The following is a 7991-nucleotide window of genomic DNA, read 5'->3' on the forward strand; positions in this document are numbered from 1 at the left end:
TTGCTCAATGCTTGTTTGTGAAATAGGCATAGAGTTGAATAAATGATTCATGACTATTGATTTGCATCTATAAAACCCAAATTGAGAAAGTGGCTTTAAGTAAGGTTGTTGGTTGGTTTGTCTTTTTAAGTATACTAATTCTGAAACTAGTGCAATGCACGTGTATTTCATACCATTTTAAATTACACGAATACACACTCAACTATGAAGTCAATTATGAACCTGTGTGCATCAAACATAGTCCAAGTCCACATTTCAAAGTTCAAATATGTAAAGGTATTCACAAATCAACTTATATCTAAATTTGAGTTTTATTGCAATAGAAGCTTTTCATAAATAGATATTATACTAAAAAAATGAATATCCTGCTAGCTTAGCAATAATACAAAAGGTGTTGGTCAATATTTGTAGCTAAATCAATTATATTGGAAAAGATTTACCTGAAGTAGACTCTTTTTAGAGAAGAAATCTAAACAAAGAAGGCAAATGAAATAATTGGATAAACTCATCTTATCATACACTTCGTAGAATATTTAACAAATATAAAAAGATTGATCAGAGTTAATATCATTAAGAAGATTAAACCATGTACAACCAATAATAACAAAGAAAATTATATCTTAATAATGAATGAAGAGTGTAAAAAGAAGATACTATTGAAAGATGAAGAAAGCAAATTAGATGAGTGAAATCAATTTTAGAGTTCCTACACACAAGAATTGTAGGAATAGTAAAAAAAAGTTCTTCTTGGCACAGTTCAATTTATAAAACAAAATTACGGAAAGATGAAAAGACACATGGAAAATTGAAAGGTAAAATACTATTAAAATAAATATAAAAAAGATATGGATGAAATTTAACTTTAATAGATATATGAATCTACACTAATTTCTTGTATTTAAGGAATAATTACTCATTTGTATTTTTAAAAAAAATTGTTTGTGAAATTTGAAAGGTCAAGATTTTTAAATGGAAATATTATAAAAGATTTAATTTAGCAGAGGGAATGTACTACAAGAATTGTCTTAACAGTTAATTTGTTGTAACATAGGAAAACCATGGAAAGGGAATGATTTGAATAATTTAGAAACTAGCTAACTTTAGAAATATGATTTTTATAACAAAAAAATCACTTTAGTAATAAAGTTTAAGTTCTATAAAAATCAAGATTAATCATGCTTGTGAATTTCAAATATCAAAAAATATTTTACAAAACTAACTAAAAGAATATTTTTTTTCTTGGATTGTGCTCCAAAATTCTTATGCCACACTTCCCTGAGGCTGAGAACTTTGAGCTCAGAAATTGAGAGAATTCTGCTTTTAGTGATCATTCCTGTTTCGAGGTGAAGGTGCACTAGCTTAAGATAGAGCAGATTCAGCTGACCTATGCTCAAAATTTGACCCCATTTTTTGAAATTTTGTACATCTTTTTCGTGGAATCCAAACATATCTACCCCTCAATTGCGTAGAGTCACATAGTATACCACGTAGATAAAAAGGTGTATAACATACCAATCATGCATGCTACATACTAGAAAAGGTTACTACTATGAGGTTTTACGGATTTAAAGGATTCGTGGGGAACACAAACACCATAGATTCATCTTATGTTGATTTACGACAAGTTAAACTATTACATTGGTACTTGGTACTTGCAAATGTTTTTATCAATTATTTTACACAAAACACCACTCTTAATTACGAAAATAATATGACTATGTATTAAACTGAGGACATCCAATCTTAACGTGTAAACCATGAAGCTATACAAACATGGAGAAGGAAGTAGACATGGATGAATATTCAACATAGCTCTGTTTTCATTGTTTCCATCTCGATTTTCCCTTTCTTCTCCTATAACTTTGTTTTCACAATTTTATATTATTCAATAAAGTAAGAATTTGTAAAAAGCTGTCCAATTATAAAACTCCCTAAAATCTCTTCTGAGAATAAATTTATATTCTTTAGAAGACTTCCAAAAATCTCAGTACGGAGTCGAATCAGCGCTGTAAGTCAGGATCGTCATTCTACATGGTGGTCCACCGAACTTCTACCTTTATCACCTTCTTTTTTTCCTCCTACATCTAATTATAGTGGAAGTTTACGCGAGCGACATGGACATCGTCAATCCATTAGAAAAAGTGTTCTAAAAGTAAAGTGTTATTTTCAAAACATTCTCCTGAGCATAGTTGTTCAACTTTTGAATCGAACTCTTTAAAAAGTCTTATCATTTGGGTTGGTGATTTAACTGTTTAATGCTTGGGCCTTGACTTTATGGTTCCATTCGTGAGTTCAAATAGAATGGAATACATACTCGTGGTGGTTGACTATGTGTCAAAGTGAAGTCCACAAGTTGACTTACATGCCCTGTGTATCTTCGTCTGTTGGAATATTTGGAAGAATAGATGAGCAAGCAAATATGGTGGGAAAAAATAAATCTCTACTACAGTTAAAATTTCATCACTAAGGATATCACCACCCTTTTGCATTTGGTGTACCTTTTTCAAGCTTGTATGAACTTCAATGGGGTTCATCTGCATTCATCATATCATCTATTCCAATTACATATGAATTAAGATATAACATCACTCATCACGTCATTTCTGTTCCAATTCTGTTCAAATTAATATTTTTCTTCATTTATGGCTTCAATTTATTTTTTTTTTAAAAAACAATTCTAGAGAGAATGGAAAATGAAGAAGGTAAGCTTTGTTTAATCTGCTAAGTTTGTTACCAACTTTACCACTGACCATCATTCCTTAAAAGAAATTTAAGGTTAAATCTTTTAGTTTAGATAATGCTTAACTATACATCTTCCAATTTGTAGTGTTGGTGACCGCTAGAAAGTATAAATCCAACAAAGAGTTTGGGCAGATCCCATAGAGATTAATACGTTAGAGAATTCCATGATAAAATAAAGAAGTGCTCTAATTGTTTGTAGGAGTAAATAACTACACAACATAAGCTAAATCACTGAATTTTTAGGGATAATATTGAATGGGAGGAATTTAGTAACCAATTTCTGACAGTAAACAATAAACATGGAAATTGAACGATAAGAGAGGGAAACATAGGACTGTGAGTAATCGACTGCTAATTTCGCTAAATGAGTAATTATTATTTTCTTAAAGTTGTTGAATTATAATATGTAGGCTAGGTTTTAATTACGGAAACTATTTCTACACAAGTTCTTTTGAACCTTGATATTCTTAAAAATAAAACGAACTAAATACCTTAATCAAATTCACTTTTTCAATCTAGGTAGTAAAAATGTACTCAAACACACTTTCTCAAGCTGGGATGTAGAGATGCAAATCAATACAGTCATCAATTTTTCATTGAAGTCTAAACCTCTTTCTCATTCAAGAATTGAGAACTAGTATAGAATTGACTTTGCAACGTAAATTCATCCATTAAAACATGAATGAACAATTTAACCAACTTCAGATAAACAAGAAAATCAGAAATTAACAACACCCATGAGCTTATTAATGTATTCGACTACATTATAACACTACTAAGAGAATAACCTTAGCCAAACATAGTAAAAAGTCAGAAATGGTTACCACAAAATTATGCATTTGAATATATAACAAACTTCAATAATCAAAGCCCATGTTGTTGTAACACCCAAAAAGTTTCTAAATTGAGATAGGAACCATTCTTTATAACACCCCTAAAATACCAAACCATGATTTACATGTCAAAACATGATTGTTTGATTACTATAAGGTGTTCTATTATCATTTTGGGAACTTAAAATTATGTGATAATTGTAAACATGCCTAACATAAGTGTTATAATAATTTAAGTTATTGTATGGCGATATTTATGCAAATTGACTAATATTTTGGGCAGCACACAATTTTATTGTGTATCACCTTTTGGTGACATTTGTCCATGTGACGAGGAACATTGTGCAGATATATATTCCACATCTCCTCTTGTGAAGTTGGTATCAATTTAAGTATAGGAACCATAGAAAATTAGATAAAGCGTTGTTCTTTAAAATCAAGAGAAAAAATAGCTACTTCTTGTTGAATTCGACACACACTTCCTCTTGGTAAGTGATAAAGAATTTATTTTAATACAGGATACTGTTTGGTAGTTTAATCATATCTCGTTCAATATAACTTTGTTTACAATGAGTAAATATGATTTGGAAATCTAATTTGTAATTCTACAACTCTTAAGTTTATGAAAAGCTCTGATTTTTCTTTTATAGAATCGAAATATGGGACGTAACATAGGACAAGTTCTGTCCAACTTCTGGAATTAGAAATCATGTATGTTCAACTGTTAGTGTTTTGATTATATCTTTTTGTACAAAAAGTGTTTTGAGGTGATTGTTAATTATTTTCAACTTAATAGATTTACCTACATGTTTTACAAATGATATAAAGCTCAGTTTTTCCGTTTTCCCTTTCAAATCTTAGTTGTGACATGAGGCACTAAGTTGGCCAGAATGACTGTACTGGGAGCAATAATTTTATTTGTAAAGGCTAAGCATACTTTTTTTATGGTTATTCTGTTTTACTATTACATTTTGGATATACTATTAATTAAAGAAGTTGTTTAATTGCATTTTTAAGGTTTTATATACTCGTAAACAAGTTGAGAACCTTCATACATTGGTTGGTCTATGGTTTGAACTCTTGAAGTCGTGTTGGATTGTTTCTTTGCTAAAGTGCTTAGGTTTCTTTATAAACTTGAACTTGTACTATTTTGCCTGTTAGTATGTCTGAAAATATTATCTTGGTACCTTGGTTACATCTTGTCACTTTGCATTGTTGCGTTTTTGCCATTTGTGACTCGCCCACTTGTACGAATTGTTTGATCACTTAGTATTATTGTTGGCACTTTCTCCTTCTTGTGGTTGTGACTTTTTCACTATTGGCATGCCTCTTGATTAGGATCATATTCCATCTTGACTCTGGAGTTGTCCATTTTAAGTACGAACTAGACAACCATTTTCAATATAGTTCTTGGTTCTCTTCATCGTTAAGCTTTGACCCTTCTTAATACAGGGAATGGACCCTTCTTGTTTTTGCTCGTGTTTGGTGTAAATACATCGGTATATATTGAGAGAGTATTGTTAGTAAACCTTTTGGAAAATTGTTCTATGAACGTTATTGATATTTGGAGCTTTAATTATCCAACTTTATATTTTTTGCATATTGTTTACTTGATTTACTTATTATATTTCAATTACGCTGCCCTTGACTTGAGAATATGACTTGGTGAATCTAAGGGCGTTGGATCTATAGTTTTTACACCACTAAGTTTTATGCTTAGCAATAGTTATTTCTATTATAGGAAATGTTCGAGTGGACGGTTGAAGTTGGTCATTGAAAATTGAGATTTTGAAAACCTAAAAGGAACATCACACTTTCATATAGGAATATACATATTGTATAAACCTTGGGACTTGTGCACAATCTATATATTGCATAACTACATTAGATTTTGAGGGCTGATTTGGTCATGTCACCATGAGTGTAAATGCAAGTCTTGTAATATTATAACTTACTATATGTTTTGTAAGTTGTGTGAGACATGAACATGCTGATTTTTGCTACATGGAAGTTGGTAATACTACTGTTATTTAGTCCTTAAATGTGAGGATAACATAAGCATGAAACATTGTCGTCTTGCTTCACAGATTTTTGACGGCTTTTTTGCTGTTAGTTAAAATTTCGTGTCATATAAATTTTGACATTCATTAAATATTTAAAGCGGGCAAGATGCAAATCCTTAACGAAATTATTCGTTATGAACCTAATCCCTCGACTAGAAAAATAATCAGTATATCTTCGTTAATCTCTTTTAAATGTCGCAAGTATTAAATTAGATTTCTTGTAAAGTTGTAGTATCTCTAGGAATGGGGCGCTACAAGTATTGTTGTTAGAGTAACTATTGTGGTTCTAGAACTTTTTTAATGAGTTAGTTGTATAGTTATTTGCTTTTGAAAATGTTCTATTTAGAGTTGATCTTCATTTACATGGTTTTCCATATCATTATTCTATGTAGAGTGCATATACATCATGTACATGTCCTTAATGCACTTGATCTTCCCTTTTGAAGAAATTAAGTTATGGACAATTCTTCTAACCGACCTATGGAAGCTGCTCGTGAAGGTTCGAGTGCCTCTGTTTCCCAACCTCATGCACTCGAAGGGGTTGGAGAACATATGTCAATGAGTATGTTCCCGACACTACTGGGTCTGAAATGGGAAACCATCAATGTGTAAGAGATGGTTCACATACTCATTTGAGTCATGGTACTTAAGCCATGAATCCTCTTTTTCAACAAATGGTTAAATTCTTCTACCACATGGCTGAATTGATGCATGATCCCAATGGGATTAACTTTGAGAAAATGAAGCCAGTATTGATCCTACTGATGATGAACAATGGCTAGATCTCATATAGAGGGACTATGAGAAGTTGGAGTTTTCAGACGTTGCGAAATTTACGTATGTGATTTCACTATTGCAAATGGATGCTTGTGATTGGAGGGTAAGTGTTCTGAATGCCAAGGTAAAAACCCCTGTTCTTACTTGGGATCGTTTTCTTAAAGAATTTTGCATGAAGTATGTGCCACCGGCTTATTGTGATGCAAAGAAATAAAAATGATTTTTCAAATCTAAGGCAAAGTGGCATGTCTATTGCAGAATACGAACAAAAGTTTCTAAGGATCTCTCTTTATGTTGGGGGAATTATTAAAGAGGAAAAAGATAAATGCAAGAAATTTTAAGATGGTTTAAATGATTCCACTAGGAAGAATTTAACGATCCATCAACATTACAACTTTTGTAAGTTAGTCTCTGTTCTTTTACTTGGGAACGACTTCATAAAAAAGAAGCTAGTGGAAATGAAAACAGATTCTGAAAGCCTAGACCATATTTTAGAGGTCCATCAAAAAGGGGGAAGGTCTGATAATTCTAAGGCTAGTAGTGATAAATTCCAAATTAAATTTTTCTACACCTAGTACTCCAAATTATAGTACATGCACGCCTCGCGTTCCAACTTGCCCGCAATGTGGAAAGAATCATTATGGTACTTGTAGGAGAGCCTATGCTGCATGTTTTTATTCTGGGGGCTTTGATTATAAAGTTAAGTTAATCCAAATAATGCTCCTTCCTTAAAAAATTAAAGGTTCGGTTCATAAGCCTACTGTTATTCCTCCTCAAACTAATAATGGTGCAAGTCCTAGAAACACCCAAGCAACAGGTGCAATTGGAGAGAATCAAGCTAGTGGACAAAGGGGTAGTGCACGCCCTTATGCTATGAGGCAGAGGGATGATCAAGATGGACAAAATGTGATTGTCGGTAATTTCACTTATTTGGTTTGTGTGTGTTTACATTGTTTGATCTTGGTTCTACCCATTCCTATATTTGTTCATCGTTTGTCCTTCTTGAAAATGTGAAATCCATGAGACTTAATTATAAGGTGTTGGTTTAAAGTCCACTGGGTAATCAAGTAGTGTGTAATCGAATTTATTGTGATTGCCTCTTCATGATTCAAAATCCTTCCATGCTAATTTGATTGATATGCCCTTCAAGGATTTTGGTGTTATTATAGGGATGGACATTCTTTATAAATATCATGCAATTGTAGATTGTAGGTCAAAGCATGTGACTTTTAAAAGATCCTACATATTCACACATTATCATACAAGGTGAGAGATATTGACATCTACTATTATTTATGTGACCTTGTCAAGAAAATTGATGTCTCAAGTCTGTAGGAAATACCTTGATCACATAGTTGATACACATATGAAGAGTCCTTGTATCAAGGACATAGCTACTATATGTGATTTTCCAGTAGTATTTCTTGAACACCTTCCTGGATTGCCCCCAGAAAGTGGGTTGAATTTCCAATCGAGCTTATTCCTTGATCCGCCCCTATTTCCATCACTCCTTATAAATGGCTCCAGCAGAATTAAGAGAACTAAAATCTCAATTGCAAGAACTTCTTGAAAAAGG

Source organism: Solanum lycopersicum, chromosome 9 (assembly GCF_036512215.1).
Source record: "Solanum lycopersicum chromosome 9, SLM_r2.1".
Taxonomy (NCBI): Eukaryota; Viridiplantae; Streptophyta; class Magnoliopsida; order Solanales; family Solanaceae; genus Solanum; species Solanum lycopersicum.